Source organism: Erythrolamprus reginae, chromosome 1 (genome assembly GCF_031021105.1).
Source record: "Erythrolamprus reginae isolate rEryReg1 chromosome 1, rEryReg1.hap1, whole genome shotgun sequence".
Classification (NCBI taxonomy): Eukaryota; Metazoa; Chordata; class Lepidosauria; order Squamata; family Dipsadidae; genus Erythrolamprus; species Erythrolamprus reginae.
In genome coordinates, this window is record NC_091950.1 from 377,721,796 (window position 1) to 377,742,551 (window position 20,756).

Genomic DNA, 20,756 nt, shown 5'->3' on the forward strand with positions numbered 1-20,756 from the left:
GCAGCCTCCTATGACCCTCTGCCAATGAAAACGGAGCTCCGAAGAGTCAGATGCAGCCCTCCCAAGCTCCATTTTCACTGGCAGAGGGTCGCTGGAGCCTGCAGCGGCTGAAAACAGAGCTTGGGAGACTGTTTTCACTGGCAGAGCATTCGGGCCACAACAGGCGCCCCCGACAGGAGTGTCGTCAAGCTGACCATGCCCATCCTGGCCATGCCCACCCCAGCAACCTGAGGCCAAACACTACCCTGATGCTGTCCTCAATGAAATCAAGTTTGACACCCTTGCTCTACACGGAACTTGCTAAACAAGCTGTAATGTCAAATACAATATAAATAACTGTCTTTGAAAGCTGTCCAGAAATTTCAGTTGGTATAAACAGTGGCCAGGATAAGAATCACTATTGCAACATGGCTTCTATTTTTCTGTATCCATTTTAGAGTTCCATTCAAAGCACTTTATGGCTCCATTCCAGGATAATTGAGGGGCTGTTCACTCCAGGTAAAACTTGCACATCCTAGGTAAGGGACATTCAGGGTACAGTCCCCTAAAGAAACCAGGGGTCACAGAGCTAAAGGACTTATTCCTTTTATATGAACCTCATTCTTTTAGCATTATTTGTCCTCAAGGTTGTAAAAACATAAGTAGAGGGAACACTATTTATTCAGTTTACACAAATGTATCTAATTTTTACATAAGTACGTTTTTGGAACATTATTAGTAAAATCATATCCTTGGTATCTTGGAAGCAGCCATGTCAACAGAAACATAAGGTGCAAGCATTCCATAGCATTACCTACGTTTTAAAACCAGGCAACCAATTCTAATCACATAGTTCATATCAATTTTCCCCCCATCTAAAACAATGATAGGTTCCCATACTCGTAAAGACTAAAGTGAAGTTCAAGCATTATCTGACTGGATAACTAATCAAATACTATACCTTATCTTCTGTATATAATAGAATAGTACTCTCAAATATACTGATTGTATCACTTATTTGTTGTCATTTTATTTTATTGCCCTCATGTATAAATTTTTATCACGCATGGAACCTGAGGATGTAAATAAACAGTACTATACATTGACCTGAACAAATACAATGCTCTTGGAAAGCTGAAAGTACCGGATAACATAGAGCAAAAAGCTGCATATGATGAAGTAGGCTGTGATACACGGAGCCATATCAGTGGTTACATGAGCTCAGGTCTGGCGTGCATGCGCAAAACCAACTGATTTTCAGGCCTTCTGGGTCCACTAGGAGTTAAGGAACAGCCTGTTTTCAACCTCTGGAGGGGGTGGGGGAGGCCCCTTTTTGCTCTCCCCAAGCACCAGAGCCTTTTTAGGAGCCTGGGGAGGCTGAAAACGGCCTTCCCCATCTTCCCCAAGGTCCTCTGGAGGCTGAAAATGTTCCATTTGCCAACTTCCGGTTGAAACGGAAGTTCCTTTTTTTTTACTCCCCCAGGCTTCAGAGTCTTTCTAGGAGACTAGGGAGGGCAATAATGGCCTCCCCCCCAGAGACCAGAAACGGCCCATCTACCAATGTGAAGAAATTGGCAAATGGGCCATTTCTGGCCTCCAGAGAGCCTCTGGGAGTCGGTGGGCGGGGAAGGCCATTTTTTCCCTCCCCTGGCCTCTAGAAAGGGTATAAAGCTGGGGGGTGATGGCACTTCCATTCAATCGAAACTTGTCAAACGGGCCATTTCTGGCCTTGGAGGGCCTCCAAGGGGGAAGAGGCTGTTTTTGCCCTCCCCAGGCTCCTACCCCGTTTCCCCGAAAATAAGTCACCCCCACAAGTAAGACAGAGGAGAGGTTTTGTAGAAAGTAAGGAGACGTTTTGTTTCGTTTCGCAGCATTCCTGAACAGATCATATATTTGAAGAAAGTATAATTGTTGTACATGGAAATAATGGTACATGGTAGTAAGAAATTCTTGATAGGATTCAATTTGTCTGGTTATGCTGGTTTGTGATGACAACTACTGTATACTATATAATAAATGTTCTTTTTTTTTGGTTCAGTAATAAATGTGAATTCTTCTTCATTGAAAAAAAAAAATCCCCTGAAAATAAGACGTAGCACATCTTTGGGAGCAAAAATTAATATAAGAAGCTGTCTTATTTTCAGGGAAATAGGGTAGAAAAGCTCTGAAGTCTGGGGAGAGCAAAAAACGGCCGTGCCATCGCATACTGGGAGTGGGGTGTACCTGTCATGACGCATTCATGGGGAGGTACGCATGGAATTATGGATGTGGGCACGCCTGCATGCGATCCCCCCACGCCTCCCCTATTTGGCACGTGAACCAAAAAAGGTTTTGCCCTCACTGTTCTAGGATATCTTGGAGGTTAACATCTCTAGTATACACAATTTCACTATAGTCCTTTAGTCCTTGTTTGATCTTCCTTGAACCAGTTTCTATAGATAGTTCTCAACTTAAGACTGAAATGGAACCTGGAATAAATAATAAAGGCTGTAAATCTTCACTCAAGGCACCCATGTGACCAGATGTGATTTAAAATTTGTTTTGCAACAACTGTTAAGCAAATATGACAGTCATTCAGTGAATCCACCAGACATTAATGAATGCAGTAGTCATTAAGAAAAATCCATGTATTCCTATAGGTGTTTTTTGCTGGAAATAGGCAGAAAACCTTTGTAAATCACAATTACTTGATCATGGAAAGATGCAACTGGTAGTAAAGGTGAGCTAGTTGCCATGCACCTGATTTGTGGTCATATGACCACAGGAATTCTCTGGAATTCGTAAATAGCTTGGTGGGGTGTCTGTTGTAACTTTAAATGGTTGTTGAAAAATCAGGTATTAAGTAAATTATCTACCTTATCTTTTATTCAAAATGTATTTGTTCTGCCATCTAGTTTGCTTTCTTCTGTTTCTTCATTTTTCATGGTTTCTTTTTCATATTTATCCTTAACATCTTCTTTAAGCTTATTTATAGTTGCTCTGCTTCTCGATGATCAATGAGGTTCAGGACTTCCTGATGTTCTCCTTGCAAATGATAAATATATAAGTGAAGATCATGCCATGGAAATTAGTGGTCCGTCTTGGAACTTGCAATGTCAGCAATTTGTGATCTGTTCCAGTCAGTCTTTGGCCATAGAAACAAAGATTGACAGCAGAAAAAGACCTCATGTCTTTTTTATCTAGTCTGCCCTTATACTATTTCCTGTATTTTATCTAAGGATGGATATATGTTTATCCCAGGCATGTTTAAATTCAGTTACTGTGGATTTACTAACCACGTCTGCTGGAAGTTTGTTCCAAGCATCTACTACTGTCAGTAAAATATTTTCTCATGTTACTTCTGACCTTTCCCCCAACTAACCTCAGATTGTGCCCCCTTGTTCTTGTGTTCACTTTCCTATTAAAAACACTTCCCTCCTGAACTTTATTTAACCCTTTAACATATTTAAATGTTTCAATCATGTCCCCCCTTTCCTTTCTGTCCTCCAGACGTTTTTTGTTTTCATATATAACTTAACTCTTCCACCTCCTTCTCTTGATAATAGATTGATTCCACTTTTTAAATACATTTAATAAGTAGGCTTAATAAAAGTAGGCTTAAGTAGGCTTTGAAGTAGTCTTCGGAGAGGGGTGGCATACAAATCTAATGTATTATTATTATTATTATTATTATTATTATTATATTATTATTATTATTATTATTATTATTATTATTGAAACTTTAAGGATGTTCCCTGAATGAACTGATTCAAGGTCATCCAGGTGTGTGGAAGAAACTAGAGGAACTCCCCGCCTTTTTCTTTAGAGGACCACAGGGGGCCGGTTGTGTGTGTGCATAATTACAGGAATTAACATTAACTAAACGCTTCCCACCCCGACCAAAAAAACAAAAAAAACCGAACAAAACCAGCCCGGCCTTTTCCTTTCGACGGGATTCTTCTGCGACTGTCCCAGGAGAAGCGAGGAAAGCAGTCGGCCCATTTACCAATAAAAAGGAGACGAAAGTTGGCGGCGAGCGAGGAAGGTTAGCGTGCGGGAAGAGGAGAAGGAGTTAATGGCTCGGACGCCTTGTTGCTATGGGGAGACGGAGGGAGGAGGTGGCTCCGCCGCTGCTGTTGCTGCTGCCGCCGCTGCTTCGCAGGGCAGGGAAAGCCAGAGGCGGCGACGCTGCTGTTCTGTGACACATTTCCCATATTGCTGCTACTACTGCTGCCATATTGTGCCCCCATCCTCTCTCTCTCTCTCTCCCTCCCCCCATGCGCCTGCTTCATGAGTACAGTGAGTTGGAATTATTTCCTTTATTAACTATTTCTGGGGAAAGTGGGCGGGAATCAAAATATAATTTCTTTCATTCTTCCCCCCCCCTCCTCCTCCCAAAATCTGGGGTTTTCTGTTCTTTTTAACTTCCAAATCTTTCAATGTTAAGTTCTAGCTACTCTCTCTCTCTCTTTCACCCTCTCCTTTTCTAAAATATATATTTCCAGATGTGTGTGTGGGGTGTAAGATGTATTTGAAGCAAGACGCGCTGCCCGAGCTTTTCCTTCCCTAGGTTTGCACAATGTGAGCTGGCGTGCTCGCTTGTCTCCGCGCGCTCCGGCTGAAAAAGATTTCAATTCGGGCGAGGGGTGGAATCGAGCAAAGGCTGCAAATGGTGGTGGGAGAGGGTGCGTGTGTGTAAAGGAAAGGTGACCGGGTCGAGCGTAGGTTGAAGATCTGTGTAAATTGGGAGTTTGTACCTCCAGAGGCTCTTAGTTGCTCATCTGGGAGGAAAAATATTTGCATGGCCAAGCCGGAGCTTTGTGGCCTCTTTGCGGGCAGGGAGGAAGAGGAGGAGACGAAGAGGAAGGTTAAGAATGTCAGGGGGGCGACTTCAAAGAATGAGGTGGTCGCTTTCCGCAAGACGCGAAGTCGGGCTTCTCCCAGGCCAGAGGTTGGGGCTTTTTTGTGGAAGGGGGGGGGGGGGGGAGAGAAAGAAAGACTTTTGGGTTGATTGACAGTCGAGCGTTTCGCCTGGGGTCTGCCCGACGGTTCAAATGGCACGCGGGGTGGGGAAAGAGAAGCGAAATTAAAACGAGAAGGGCGTGAGAAAAGGCTTAGAAAAAGCTTATTTTCTGGATGAAGGGGAACCGCTGGAGACCATTTGCGCCTGTTGATAGAAGAACGGGGGAAATATCTTCCAAATAGCCTCGAAATAATAATAATAATAATAATAAACAACTGGTAATGTCGGGGGGGCATCGAGAGGACCCGCCGCGAGTTGTTACTCCTGAGGCGTTGCGGCGTCTATTCGAGGGGAAGAGGGTTTTTTTACGTCAGACGGGGTGGCGGGGACGAGTTTTCCGTGACGGCGAGAGAAAAAAAGGGGCTCGAGTCTTTTCCGCGACGGGGGAATTTCAAGACTCGCGGGACTCCCTTCGGGGGCTGCTCAGCTGTTGAAAATACCGCCTTTCTTTCTTCTCCCTCCGGACTCCGGCGTTGCTCTCGTGGGAGATCCGCTGCCATGTGGCTGCTCTTTCTCTCTGAGGACGGTCGTAATAAAAGAAAGAGGGCGAAAGAGAGACGCGTTTGAGCGACCGCTGAAATATTTATAAAGCCTTAAACCAGGGGTCTCCAACCTTGGGCGCTTTAAGCCTGGCGGACTTCAACTCCCAGAATTCCCCAGCCAGCAAACCTGGCTGGGGAATTCTGGGAGTTGAAGTCCGCCAGGCTTAAAGCGCCCAAGGTTGGAGACCCCTGCCTCAAACAACAACAACCGGGGGAGGGAAAGGGACAAGCTTGTCAGTTTCCTTCCGTCTCAAGTAGTACGGCTAAAGTTGTCAAGTTGTTAGATTATCATCTTGATTCGGTCACGAGTGAGAGAGATAACATGTTTTTAATGTATTTTAAATGGTCTTTTTATTGTTGTTTTTGACTGTAGGCCGCCCAGAGAGTGCAAGTGGGCGGCATATAAATTTTACAAATAAAATAAAATCTCTCGAGCAAACTTAGCTCTTGGAAGTTACATTTCTTCCAGTTTAAAATATAATTCTCTCCCCCTCCCCCTGTTGCCGGCTTCGATTTGTTTAGTTCCGCCAGTTTGGCTTCCCCCATTTTGGTTTGAGGCTGTGACAGCCACGTGGCCGGCAAACCCTGGCGCAGGAAGAGGCGGCCATGGGGTCACACCGGCGACGGTGGGGAGCGTGTGGCTCTCTGTAAGCAGCTCAACACAAAGCCCAGGCAACACAGAGTAAAGCTCCTCCTCCTCCAGGGGAGCTTTAAAGAACAGGAACCCCCTCCGTGCAATCTCTGCAATATTGCAATCGACCCTTCCTCCCTCCGTACCGCTTTTCTTCGCTTCCGGTTGCTAGAAAAAATAAGAATACAAACTCTTGATAAAACTGAATGGCAGTGCAGGGGAAAAAACAAACAAACTTGCACCCATTTTCGTTTTGATTGTGTAAACGGGTAGAAAGGATAACAATCGCCCCTTGGAAAATTGTTAACTGCACAACTGCAAACCTATTTGAAATATTTATAAAATGCATCCTCGGTTTTCAACACTTTTAAACACCATCTCTGTATGTGTGAAACTGAGAACTTGGTGAAACAATGGTTTACTATTGTTCTTTCCTAATAGCCCTGAACATGAAGGAGAAAACAATTAATGTGAGCCATCTCAAGCCATTTCTTGTAAAATTGGAGGTTGTTGCATTGTTATTTAGAAGATGCTGGTATTTTTTCCTCTTCCACAAAGATTTTATTTTGCAGATAAACAGCATTTCTTTTAAAACGCATTTTGTATTTTAAAGTACATTATTCCTTTATTAGCACAATTCATGTGCTGTTCAACCCAAATAAGGTTCTAAACAGTTTACCATTTACTTAGTTGTGTTTATTATTTTTTTTGCAATGAAAAAATGCAGCATTTTGTAGAGATCAGTTATTAAGAATTAGAAAATACTGTTGAGAATACTTAGTGACATATTTTTAATGTGCCATCTCATACTCCTTGATTACTATATTAAACCATTAATTTAATCCCTCTCATGTATTGAAATACAGTAATCTCAAAAAGCAATTGTGCCTGTGAATTGCAGCATTATATTTGCACAAGTGCAAAGGGCATCAAATGGAAGGAGGCTGAACTAGTCTACACCCTAAATACATAGCACTAATTTTTATTACTGGGTAGTGAGAAGCTGGGAATATGACTTCCTAGTATTGAAATGTGGAATGTTACTTCTAAAGCAATGTACTTGGTGCCACTGTTTAGGAAGATGGGGAAAATCTATTTCACTAATCTTTTAACAACTGTTCATAATGAAAGTTTTAAATTTCAGCTTTAACTGCATTTTGTTATGATAGTCGCTATTACTATTGAAAACCATCTTGAACTTTGGAATAAACCTTTTCCAATTCAGTTACTAAATATAAGTACAGTGGTACCTCTACCTATGAATGCCTCTACTTACAAACTTTTCTAGAGTTCTAGGTTCTTCTCAAGAACCATTTTCCACTTACAAACCCTAGTCTCTGAAACTGTAACTGGAAAAGGCAGGGAGAGAAGCCTCTGTGGTGCCTCTAGGAATCTCCTGGGAGGAAACAGGGCCAGAAAAGGCAGGGAGAAGCTTCTATGGGGCCTTTAGGAATCTCCTGGGAGGAAACAGGGCCTCCACTCTCCCTGTGGTTTCACCAATCGCACACATTTGCTTTTACATTGATTCCTATGTGAAAAATTGCTTCTTCTTACAAACTTTTCTACTTAAGAACCTGGTCACGGAATTGATTAAGTTCGTAAGTAGAGGAGCCATTGTACTCACTTTAGCAAGAATGCAGTTACTTACTAAGCTTTTGAGGCCTTTCAATGGTTGTAATAATAATTAATGAATATTTATGGCAATCTTTAAAGGAAGAGTTGGCAATTGCTGCCAACTGAGTTTATATCAAAATGGTGGCATATGTGCAATGACTCTCTAGGGGCCGTGTTCACGAACCTATGGCATACGAGCTGTCCCAGTTCAGGTCCGATGCACATGTGCCTCCTGTTGGCCAATTGGTCTTCGAGTCTCTGCCGTGCATGCATAGGGGGTGGTTTGTGTGCAGGGGGGCGTGCACACATGCGTGGAGGCAAGGTGCATGCAGGGGTGCATTTGCACGGGGGCACATGCTGGGGGTTGCATGTATATGCGGGGATCCACAGGCGCATGTGCAGGGGGGTAAAGGTGCACATTTCATTTTGGGGGTTATGTGCATGCTCATGTGCGTGCTTTGGGCACTTGGTCCAGAAAAGGTTAACCATCACTGCTATAGGATACCTTATATACCTGTGTCCTGATTTGTAATGTCATTTGTATCATGGCTGCATGTTTTATCATTCATCCCCTCTTCCTCCCTTGCGGTTTGGAACAGTGTTCCTTTTGATGTTGGTAAACTACAGTTCTCTATGTTATGCATATGTTATATCGAGCACAGAATGTATATTGCTATGCAAAGTTGATGTAGGCCAAAACATAGGTGTATGCTTTTTCACTAGAAAATTCCAACCTTCCAGGAGATATGGACTAGATTTTATCAAAGTCTTTTGCTACACTGAGATGAAGACTAATGAAACCATCATCCTCTCCAAATCTTGAGGAATGAGATAGATAGGTTTAGGTGGGCACACAAGAAGTAAAGGGTAGGGCCAGCACACACTTAGCCCCATATTCTCCAGTCATCGTTTACAAGCCCTGTTTGAATCTTAGTGTTTCACCAGTGCTACTATGGAAAATGTTCCTTGAAGATAAAAAGTTTTAAAATCACCTCGACAAATGATTTAAGTAACAGTAATTGTGTAGATAATATCCAAAAAGCTCTTTGCACAGTGCTGTATGTATCCATTCAAGTGTGTTCCATTGAATTCAGAAAAGCAATTAAGAATGCATAGGACTGCACATCCAAACTGTTTTGAATCGTAAAAATCCATATTCTTCAAAGGGAACAAAAATCCCTGTTGTAACTAGGGAAATGAACAATTGCACAGCACAGGCAATGGGTTTTTAATAAGTACTAGAATTTGGAGCATGGGAAATGGCAGGAGAGCAATCATGACCTTGTATTGGAGTTTTTCTTACCTTTATACATTACATTGTCCAATATTTCAACTCCATTCTAGACCCAAAAGTAATCTGGCAGGCGGTTTCCTCATATTGTCCTGATATGTTTGATTCATATGAGCCTGCAATTCTGAACTACATACTGTACATTACTATTCCTCCAGGAGTGGGTTCTAACTGGGGTGGACCGCTAGCCGGAACACCTAATTTCATTTATTTATTTATTTATTGGATTTATATGCCGCCCCTCTCCGAGGACTCGGGGCAACTTACAACATATAAAAACAATTAAAATAGCTAAATCCAATTAAATTAAAATTAAACAAACAATCTAAAAACCCCAGGTTTGTTAAAAATCAGTCATACCCATTCAAACAACAATCATACAAACATTCGTCGACCAGGGAGCTAAGATCTAATCGCCCCAAGCCTGGCAGCATAGGTGAGTCTTAAGATTCTTGCAAAAGGCGAGGAGGGTGGGGACAGTGTGAATCTCCAGGGAGAGTTGATTCCATAGGCCCGGGGTCCCCATAGAGAAGGCTCTTCCCCTAGACCCCGCCAAGCAACATTGTCTAGTTGACGGGACCTGGAGAAGGCCGACTGGCATGCACAGAAGCAAAAAAGCTCACCAGAACACGGGTGCACCTGCGTTTCCATGCGCAATTTTGCTACCTGCATGGGCGCAGAAATATAATTCCGCTCAAACTAACGGTACCTCCAGATCTGCAGAGGTGAGACCAATTAAGCGTTCCAGCTAGCAGCCCACCCCTGGTTCTAACTTACCTTGCTGCCGGTTTGCTTCCTCCCGCACAGCATGGCTGCACACTCCGTGCGTGCAGTGCCAAAAGCCTGGCTTTTGCACATGTGCAGAAGCCAAAAACAAGATGGGGGCGTCCACAGTCTGTGACATCACCATCAGTTTGCTAACGGTACTAAAGAATTGGTTAGAACCGGTAGTAATCCCCCTCTACATCTTGACAAGATCTTTTGCATTTTCACAGTCTTGGTTTTATTTTATTCGGCGAAATAACATTGTTTTCCTTCTAAGCCTCAGAAAGAAAATCAGAATATATATAATACCAGAACTGTATATAGCTGGGCCAAAAAGGATTTATGTTTCAATACAATTTTTATTAATAGTCTAGTATCTATTCTGCTTGCTCATTGTGGAATATAGGCTGAAACTATTTTTCATTCCATTTTGAAGCGGGGAATCAAGCATCTGATTGGTGGTTATATAGTAGGTAGTTGTAAATCAATCTTAACTTATTCCATGTTGTGTTGTATTATGAGATCTTGAATCAAAGTCCATCCCTGCTGCAATAAAGTTAAATTAATTACCCTAAGCAATTGTTCCTTTTTTGATCTGAAACAAAATATATTGTATATCTTGCCTCAGAGCTTGCTTGTAGGGTTTGTGGCCTTACTTGGAGGCTTGTGGGGACCTCAAAAAGTTGCAGTGATTTGGTTCTGTAGCAAATTAAATGGATATAAGGATTTTGGAATTGTTGTTATTTAGTTAGATAAGAGGTTGGAAAATGGGAAAAAGTTGCTCATGGTCACTTATTCTTGCTTTCCTCTTTGCATTTTATAACTATTATAGTATAGTTGTACACTACAGATTTCATTGTTTATTAGGTTTGAAGCTTCCGTGGAAGTAGAAGTAATCAGATATTTCCCTAGATTTTAAGGTGGGTGGGGGATGTTTTCCTTTTTATGCAGAACTACACTGCTCAAAAAAAATAAAGGGAACACTTGAAACAAAAGAATATAACTCCAGATAAATCAAACTTTCTGAAATCAAACTATCCACTTAGGAAGCAACACTGACAATTTCACATGCTGTTGTGCACATTCAACTTTGTACAGAACAAAGTATTCAATGGTAATATTTCATTCATTCAGATCTAGGATGTGTTATTTGAGTGTTCCCTTCTCTCTTTTTTTTGAGCAGTATATAACTACACAGGGCTGTAGTGACCATCACTGAGGATGAGGGATGATTTTTCTAATTTGTCTGGTATGTTGCTGATCAAAACCCCATACTGTACTGACTTTTTCCTATAGAGAAACCCCACCTATCTCACTATTGGGCTGCTATGTATAAAATCTCAGATACAAAAACCAGAATAATTAACACCACAAAATCAAAGTGTTGGGAGGGATTGTTGGCCATTGGATTCATTCCTCTGACTTTTGGCCATTTTGAGACATAGATTCTCTTGTGCATGTTTTAGACATGTTGTATCTATTCATTCTGTAAACCTTGTACATTTGCATCTCAGAAAATATTATCCAAACCAGCACTCATGTTAATTTATGTATCATATTTACACGCTGTCAACTCCTAACCTCTCTGGTTGGCTGCCTTTGTACTATCTTCTGGAAAATGGGTGCATTGTGACAAAACAACCATTTCGTGGGAGCATTTACAGCATAATTGTAAAATTACAGATATACATGCCAATCTAAAAACACTATCCCTACCCTGTGCTCAGCACTACTGAGATGAGAGTTATAGCCATTCTTGGAGCCCTTTCAGACGTCGCAGAGTTTTTCCAAATAGAGCTATGGCTTTGCAAATCAAGTTGTATGTATACTTTGTTTCTTCGTGCTTATGCATTTGCCCTATCCATTCCAGTAGATGTGTACATATACAGCAAAGCAAAACCATCACAAATTACTGCCTGTCTGTGGTTATACATTTTATCAAACAAATGATGCTGTGTGTGCTGGCAGAAGGCCACATTTTTTTAGTCAGGCTCGATAGTTGTCCAAAAATAGAATATATTATTTTCTTCCAAGTTTTGCTAGAATCTGAGCCTGATATCCTGAAAAGTTACAGCTGGTGGGATGAATGGAAATGTTCAGTTGCATATATACAAAAACAGACTTATGCTATTGAAAGGTATTTAACGTTTTAATTGGCAGTGTAATTAGTTTGGCCCATGATTTATGTTAATGTTTCAAGAACTAGAAATGTTTAGGTGTTGATTCACTTGAGCCTCTGAAATCAACTGGAAATACTCTTTTTCCCCCCTTGTTATTTCCTCCCTGAAAATCACTTACGATAATTTTAAAAAATCACATATTGTGCATGCCTGTGGCTTATAGAAAATTTTGTTGAACTAATTCTTAGCCTTGTGGGACTACTTTTAAACCTAGCTGTTAATTTTGACATTGAAACATTTAATTCTGATGCAGCTTTTTACAAATTTCCACACAGAGCCTCTCTCCACTTTGCTGTAGAGTGTTATCTGCCCATTCTTGAATTGGCAGGAAAGAACTGATTTCCTCTTCAGCTCTGCCCACCTCACTTTTCTCCAATGTAATGCATAACAAAGCATTGTAAATATTCTATAACTTGGAGTTGTCTTTACATGGTGGGTGGGTGGGGGGAAAAGACGAAGGAAAAACTTATTTTATAAATGGCACATCTGAGTGTAAAACTTTATTGATGCAGTTAAGAAGAACTTAAGCCTATCTTACTCATAGTTTGGATGTGAAAGGAAAGGAACATCAAGATGCTACAAAAATAGATATTATCAGGGCATGATTGTATCATCATTAGGTACAAATTGGGACGAAGTTTTCAAAAGATGTTCACATTGAAAACCTTGCTCTGTTTCATACAGATAGATACAGGTAGACTTTGACCATGGAGCCCAAAATTTCTATTGCTAAGTAAGACATTCGTTAAGTGAATTTTTGCCCCATTTTATGACATTTCTTGCCATGTTTGTTAAGTGAATCACTTCCATTAATTTAGTAACAGGGTCATGAAGTGAATTTACCTTCCCTATTGACTGCTGATTGGGAAAGCTGATCACATGACCCCGAGACACTTCAGCCATCACCAATATGAATCGGTTGCCAGGCTGCTGAATTTTTATCACATGACCACGGAGGATGCTGTAATGGTCGTAAGCATGAAAAATGGTCCAGGCCATTGTAACTTATAAAGGTTACTAAAGGAACAGTTATAAGTTGAGAGCACTGCCTGTACTCCTCCCCTTCGTCCCTTAAAGAAACTTCTACTTTTTTTGGTGTTGAGCATATGAAGAAAAGGACTGCTTGAACCCAGGAGAAGCAATTGTGGAAAGTCCCAGATAGCTGGGTTCTTTGCTGGCAGCATTAGATTTCCAAGACTATTTTTCATAGCTGGTTTTGCAACGGTCCTTATAGTTTTATGTATGGTATGCGTGTGTTGCATGGTTTTTAAATGATGGGTTTTTAGATGCTTTTTAATATTATATTTGTTTACATTGTCACACTGTTTTATTATTGTTGTGAGCCGCCCCGAGTCTTCGGAGAGGGGCGGCATACAAATCTAATAAATTATTATTATTATTATTATTATTATTATTATTATTATTATTATTATTATTATTATTATTTTAATTGCTAAATAAGATTTACAACAAAGGATGGGTACATATAAGCATATACGAGCCATTTTTAAAAAAAGGACCAGCCACCTGATGCTTATGGGAAAAAGGCTGACTGTTGACATGTCTCATTAATAATGCAAGTGGCAAAGCTGAGTGCACATCCTGGATGTGCTTAAAATCTTAAGGCTGATTTAACTATCAGAAGGTCTTGCCATCAGCCAACAGAGAGAAACAACAATAACTTGGATCTTTTGATGCTGAGCAGTGTTCCAGTATGCACAGCTTCATCTGGTCGACTGGTATGCCAGCTTGTCTAAACCTACGACCGAGAGGTAGGTTTTTATCCCCGAGGAGAACATAATGTTTCAGTTGTCTTGGATACGTAGTGGTGTAAGTAGGATTGTAATCGAGTATAGGCTCTCTGCAGTGCATTTTGGGATTTAAATCTGACCTCTGATCCCAGTAGCAGCTCCAGTGAGAAGGGTGGTATCTACTAGCACATATGGTAAATTCTGAGAACAAAGGGAAAAAGAAACGAATATAATTCTTTGCTTTAGATACCTTGTATTTTTTATAGAATGTATCCTACTTTCTGTGAATGAATGTTCTTGAGCTTGATGGCTAAGCTAAATGAAGCTTAACTTGCTTATTTAGGTTTTTCTTTGTTCACATGCTGTGCTCCTCTAGAATATTAAGGTATCGGAACGAAATGGGCATTGATTTCAAAGAAGCTGCATCTACTTTGAAAGTTGGAAGGTAAAATACTCTAATAAGCTGTCAAGGTGCTGAATATCAGGATAGATTCGGTCTCCACCATCAAGCTAACATTCTGTATTTCAGACTCAAATTTATTTGAACCTGTATAACTGGTCGTCAAATACACATACTACAAGTAGAGGTAGCGACTGAAATTCACATGTCAAACTAAACCATCAGGTGCTTCTTTGATTTTTGGCTTAGTTTGTTGGATGAATCCAGTCATTCTAAATTTAGGTTATTGTAAAATTCTATCAACCTGTAAACCATAGTCTAAAGCAGTGATTTTCAACCTTTTTTGAGCCGCGGCACATTTTTTACATTTACAAAACCATGGGGCACATTGAGGGGGGGAGCGCTAAAAAAAGTTGGACAAAAAAATTCTCTATTCCTCCCTTTTGCTCTACAGTATTTCTCTCTCCCTCTTTCTCTCCCTCTTTTTTTCTCTCTCTCCATCCCTCTTTCTCTCTTGCTTCTTTCCTCTTTTTTGCTCTCTTTCTCTCTCCCTCCCTACTTCCCTCTATGTCTTTCTCTCTCCCACCTTCCCTCCCTCTCTTTCTCTCTCTCTCTCTTGCTTTCTTTCTCTCTCTTGCTCTCTCTCTCTCTTGCTTTCTTTCTCTCTTTTCTCTTTCTGTCTTTCTTTCTTTCTTTCTCTCTCTCGCTTTCTTTCTCTCTCTTGCTTGCTTTCTCTCTTGTTTTCTTTTTCTCTCTTGCTCTTTCTTTCTCTCTTTCTCTTGTTTTCTTTATCTCTCTGAGCTTCGCGGCACACCTGACCATGTCTCGCGGCACACTGGTTGAAAAACACTGGTCTAAAGTGACCTGTGAACTTCGCCATATTTTTTGTTCATGCCATAATGTTAAACAGTGTTCAAAGTTACACTGTTGGATTTTGGTTTTTTGATTGCTCTGTATATGAAAATCCTTGCTGCTTTATTAGTGCTGTTTCAGCTGTCTCTGTTTATCACATGGAATTCTTCCCTTATTTTGTTAAACCAGTTCAGCCTGGAACAAAAACAAGTTTTATGTGATGTCACTTAATAATTACAGGTTTGGTAACAACCCTCCTCTTCCTTCCCTGCCTCCACTTGCACTCTTCTGCACACGCCCGCCCTAAAAGCATCGTAACATAATGCACTCTAGCATTACATGCCAAAGGTTTAAGTGTTGGTAATGAGGGCACAGTCCATTTGTTCAGAGGCTGATTGGAACGTGCAATGCTGAGCAAGCAGGAAATCATGGAAGCCGAACATGACACTATTCGGAATACAACACACTTGCTAGCTTCAGCCTTCCCAGGCGGCCTGATTTTTATTTTATTTTATTTGTATTACTTATTTCTAAACAGCCCATCTCTCTTAGAGAAGGGCTCTGATGCCCAGACTGTGGGCAAGGAGGTGAGAGGGTCCTTCTACTGGAAAGAAAAAAATCCTACTTAAGACATAACATGACACAGAACATACTTTGGGCAAAGCTTTGTAATTTGGATTTTTAAAAAACATATCTAGAATGTCTGCTTAATTTATTTATTTATTATTTTTATTTATTATTTAGATTTGTATGCCGCCCCTCTCCGCAGACTCGGGGCGGCTCACAACAAGTGAAAAAACAATCTACAACAAATCTAAATTACTGTTTAAAAATATTTAAAAGACCCCATATTCTAAACACACATACATAGAAACATACCATTCATAAATTGTATCTGCCCGGGGGAGATGTTTCAGTTCCCCCATGCCTGACGACAGAGGTGGGTCTTAAGGAGTTTACGAAAGGCAAGGAGAGTAGGGGCAGTTCTAATCTCCGGGGGGAGTTGATTCCAGAGGGCCGGGGCCACCACAGAGAAGGCTCTTCCCCTGGGGCCCGCCAACTGACATTGTTTAGTTGACGGGACCCAGAGAAGGCCCACTCTGTGGGACCTAATCGGTCGCTGGGATTCGTGCGGCAGCAGGCGGTCTCGGAGATATTAATGATATTAATGAAAATAAATAAATAAATAAAATAAATAAAAATAAAATTTGATGATTATCCATGGTACTAGTCCAGCTCAGCAATTCCAAATCTGTAATTGGTTTTTCAAGGGAAAAAAAGGTCACAAACAATCAGGGGGAGGCAATGAAAAATATTTCCAGTTCAAGAATACAGGTATTTGTTTGAATTGGGAACAGCTAGCCTTCCCTATGTGATGCCATCCAAATTGTACCACCGGTCTTCTAATTCTGCTCTGTGTGATCATATTAGCTGGAAATTATGAGAAATGTCACTCAATAGTTGGAGGATTCTTAATTGGGGAAAACTGGACTGGGCTGGACAGATATTCTGATCTGATCAAATGTCTTTTGTGTTCCCTGATAAGATGGGGGAGTATATCCTGGCTCACAGGCTCTCTATAAAATTCCCCTAGCAATCTGTTTCTCTTTGTTTCTCTCTTTCTTATTTTTTAATCTGATATCATGCATAAGCTATTGTTAGGACTAACTTGGATTTATACCAGGAGTCCCCCAAACTTGGCAACTTTCAGACTTATAGACTTCAACTCCCAGAATTCTCTAGCCATCATAGAGAATTCTGGGAATTGAAGTCCACAAGTCTGAAAATTGCCAAGTTTGAAGACCTCTGATTTATACTTTGAAGCTAGTTTTGAAATCATAGCATAGTGCTCTGTGTGTTGGGCTGAAAATCTTCAGAAGGAGAAAGGACAGGCTGAATAAGAGAGCAGGACAGAACTTGAATTTTATTTTATTTAGTTTTATATCTGTTGCACTATATTAATGTGTCATATAGTATTAAAAGCTAAAATTGAGGATACTTTTGAACAGGTTCTGGGACTTTTGTTCTTTCAACTTGCATACCTGGCTCAAAGGTTAACACTGAATAGGTTTACTTTTCTATTCACAGTATGGTCTACTGTTAGTTGCTTAGTACAGACATTATGACCAACAAAGAAACTTAAGGGCTTGGAAAACAAGAATGCACAATAACTGTTTGAAAATTTGAAATAAAATACTTTATTGTAAATGCATTGTGCAAGTGGAAATGTTTCTGAAATACTGTATATGTATGCAAAATCAGTACTTTGAAAAACTATGTTCAAAATAATACTGTAAAACAGCAACAGCTAGATTTATATTGCATGGCAATTTTTAGGTATTTGAGACAGCAAATAGAAGTTCTTGTGAAAAGGAACAGTCTTTGGCTAAGATTATTCTTTCCAAGCTGCTTGAAGCTAGATGGCTTTATCAGCTCTGTGTGGCAAAGAATAACATTGCAGGTGGAGAGAGAAACTACTACTAGGTAGCTAGAATTAAAATCCCTTCATTATTGTGAATTGTGAGAAAATCAGTATGCTTATCAGCTCGGTACATGGGAGAGAGTGGTAAAAACAGCAACCTCCCAGAATGCTTTTTCTTCTGTGGATGTTCACATATGCAAAGTATGATGTATTTTGCCACAAATCAGGTGCCAGTTAGGTTTGAAGAAATCACAGTGCCATTGCTATAGAAACCTGCACTTGATTAGATGTCATAACTCTGTTTGATTCACACTGATGTGCTCTAGGTCCCTACTGTGAAATGAAGACAGTATTTCTTTTATGTAGAGAAAGAATATAAATTCTACTGCTTTACAGCTTACCAAATGACTTTGATGCAGAATTTAATCAAGGTGGGTTACAGCAAACCAGCAAGCAGGGGTGATGCTCCTCTGTTGTAAGCTACAAGTTTAATACATTTGTGGTACAGGTTTTATGGTGTTTAATTTAGAGAAAAACTCTGTATTACAGAGTTTATCTTTCCTATTGGGAAATGTATTCTTATGTACAAACAATAATTCCTTACATTCAAATGGAGATCTCTTTGACTGGGTCCAAACAATAATGAGCTTGTTTAGCAAAATGTTGATATTTATTAGACTTTTTTGGTTCACAATTTAATTCATGATGCATTAAATTTACTTACGATCCAACTATCTTTCTGGAAGGGCTTCTATTTTTTTAAGAGTTAAAGATTGAACTGTGGAGTCCTTGGTGATCTCTGAGTTTGGTTGTTTGCTTGCAGAAATGTCATTACCATGTAGGTAATATTAATGCACTTAGTGCAACAGGCACTAGTGATGCTACCTATTTGAATAAGCAAATAACCAAGCTCAAAGAACACCAAGGATTCCCACAATTTAACGTATATTAAGGTATTTCCTTTCACTATTGGCAACTCAGATTTTGACAGCAAAGCATACCTAAACTGCAGGTGTTTGTTTGTCATTTTTGTATGCTGCCCAACTCCCAGAGGACTCTGGGCAGCTTCCAAGGAATAAAAAACAATACATGAGAACAATATAAAAACAGTATAAAAGCAGTGTAAGTATTGATAAACCTAGCCAACATACATACTCTCAATCACATACCTAGTAATCTGGGATCTATTCACTCAATAATTCTAGGCCTGCCGGAAGACAGCTTTGCGGAAGGCTGGTAAAGTGGGAAGAGTGCGAATCTCTGGGGGCAGTTGGTTCCATAGAGTTGGAGCCCCCACAAAAAAGGCTCTTCCTCGTGGGTCTGCCAGCCGACATTGTTTGGCTGATGGGACCCGGAGAAGGCCGACTGTGGGCTCTTATCGGCCGTTGGGAGGTATGTGACAGAAGGCATTCACAAAGATAGTCTGGTCCCGAGACATCAAAGTGGTGAGCACTGAATGCAGAGAAATTGTTTAAACATGGTATGTAAATTGTGACTAGCCATCATCTCAGTTATGTAGCAATTAGTTATTGATAGATCTACTACTTTTATTATTGTTTCTTGGTAGTTTAGTTTAGTACACTTAAAGGTCATAACCATTAATTCTTTTATTTTGAAATAGAAGTAGATATACAGTGGTACTTCTTCCTACAAACGCCTCTACTAATGAACTTTTCAAATACAAATCTAATAAATCTGCATACAAATCTAATAAATCTTAATCTTATCTTTTCGAGATATGAACCTGGTGTTTAAGATTTTTTTTGCCTCTTCCGAACTATTCTCCCATGCCTCTGGAAGGAGAGTCCAGCATGGGTTTAGCTCAAGTCTTATTGGTAGGACTGAGTTTTAAATTAACATAATTAACATATTAATTAGGTACCGCCCCCTTGCTGCCCCAAGGAGTCAGTTTTAAAAAACTCAGTCTAGGTTAAGGACTTGAGTTTGTTTCCTCTGAGGATAAGTATAGTATTAAGTATGGTATTAAGTAAATAAATGTTTGGAACTTTGTAATGCTTTTTCTTTTTATTTTACACAGATTCCAGATTGGCTTGGGGTCTCTGCCCTCTGCGGGCAGCACCCCCACCTTTCCTCCTTATGGGGCCTCTTCTCTCCGTGGGTACTGCCCTGAGAAGGAGCAACTGGGCTTTGGGTCCCTGACCTCCGTGGCCATACTAAGCCCTTACACCCCAGATGGGGGGGGGTCCGCCCCTCCCCATTGCCGGGGGCGGCAAGAGATCGAGGCCGGCGCCGCGGTCGCGGCCGCGACTTCAAAAGCCGCCGAACAGCTGATCGCTCCGGAACGGAGGAGCGGAGAACAGCGGCTTGCCTTTGACAGATTCAGGGACCTCCTGGACGCTCGCAAGGAGACAGGAGAGTTCCCTATTGTTGGTGGCCATGGCGCTCGACTGCTGAGGCACCGTCCTCGCGCCCGCCATTTTAAACACCCCAAAGGCGCGAACACTGTCATAGGCGTTTTAAAAAGGCGCGAACTGGGCGAATTGCCAGCGTCAGTGACAGCTTCTAATCTGCCCGGAGACTGACGCTGCAGGTCACGTGGCCCTAGCGAGCCAATGACAGCAGAGCTTAGCTGTCAGTTGCATTCAGGTCTCACTTGCATGTGAATTTGTGATCGGTACAGGTCAGTGACTTATCTCTTGGATTTCAACTTGTGAGTACGCTGCCCCTTATTTCTCATGGCTGATCAACTTGATTCCAGGGAGGAGCAGGCCCAGACACCTAAGGCTCCATTGAAAGGGAAGGAAAAGGCTGCAGCCAAGCCCAAGATAAAATCCTCCCAGTCAGGTTCCTCATTACGTGAAGCTGAAAGAAAGATCAAGGCCCTGGAACAATGTTTGGAAGCGGCCTTGTCCCCCCCACACAAGGGGGACTGACTATAAGCCCTTTTCAGCCTCTTCCTCCATCTACACTCTCTCCAATATGCCAATGGGGCTCCAAGGCACTGCAACAGAGAGAGATTGGTCACCTGACAGGCGGGCAGCACAATTTCCCCCTCTGCCTTTGCCTTCACCTGTCACCAGGCCTGAGAGACCTTCATCATCCAATAGTCAGACTATGCCACAGGTTGGAATGCAGCCCACCTACGCTCCCTCATCTACATTTACACCAACGGCAGCTGGCCTTAGAGAGCATGTAGATGCTTGGCAAGCTTTTTCACCAGCGTTACAAGACATTATAACTAATGCCTATACACAAGGCATAGCTGCAGCTACCCAGCGCTCTCATACATTTCCATCTCAGGCCACTCAACCCAGAGATCTTTGGTCAATTCCACCGCCCCCTACTGGGTTGGGCTCAATGACGGGT

The 20,756-nt window shown here is 41.3% G+C and overlaps 1 protein-coding gene across 3 annotated transcripts in view; it reads left to right on the forward strand.

Annotated features, from left to right (window-relative positions):
- The first annotated feature begins 3,855 nt into the window (after positions 1-3,855).
- FOXN2 (forkhead box N2) overlaps positions 3,856-20,756 on the forward strand; it is a 62,428-nt gene continuing 45,527 nt past the window's right edge. Inside the window, exon 1 of one of the 3 annotated variants that reach the window (XM_070734688.1) lies at positions 3,856-4,003. The gene's annotated coding sequence lies outside the window, so the exon portion shown is untranslated. Of the gene's footprint in view, positions 4,258-4,852; positions 4,910-20,756 lie in introns of those variants that run through there. The other 2 variants (XM_070734687.1, XM_070734689.1) reach the window with 2 other exon arrangements.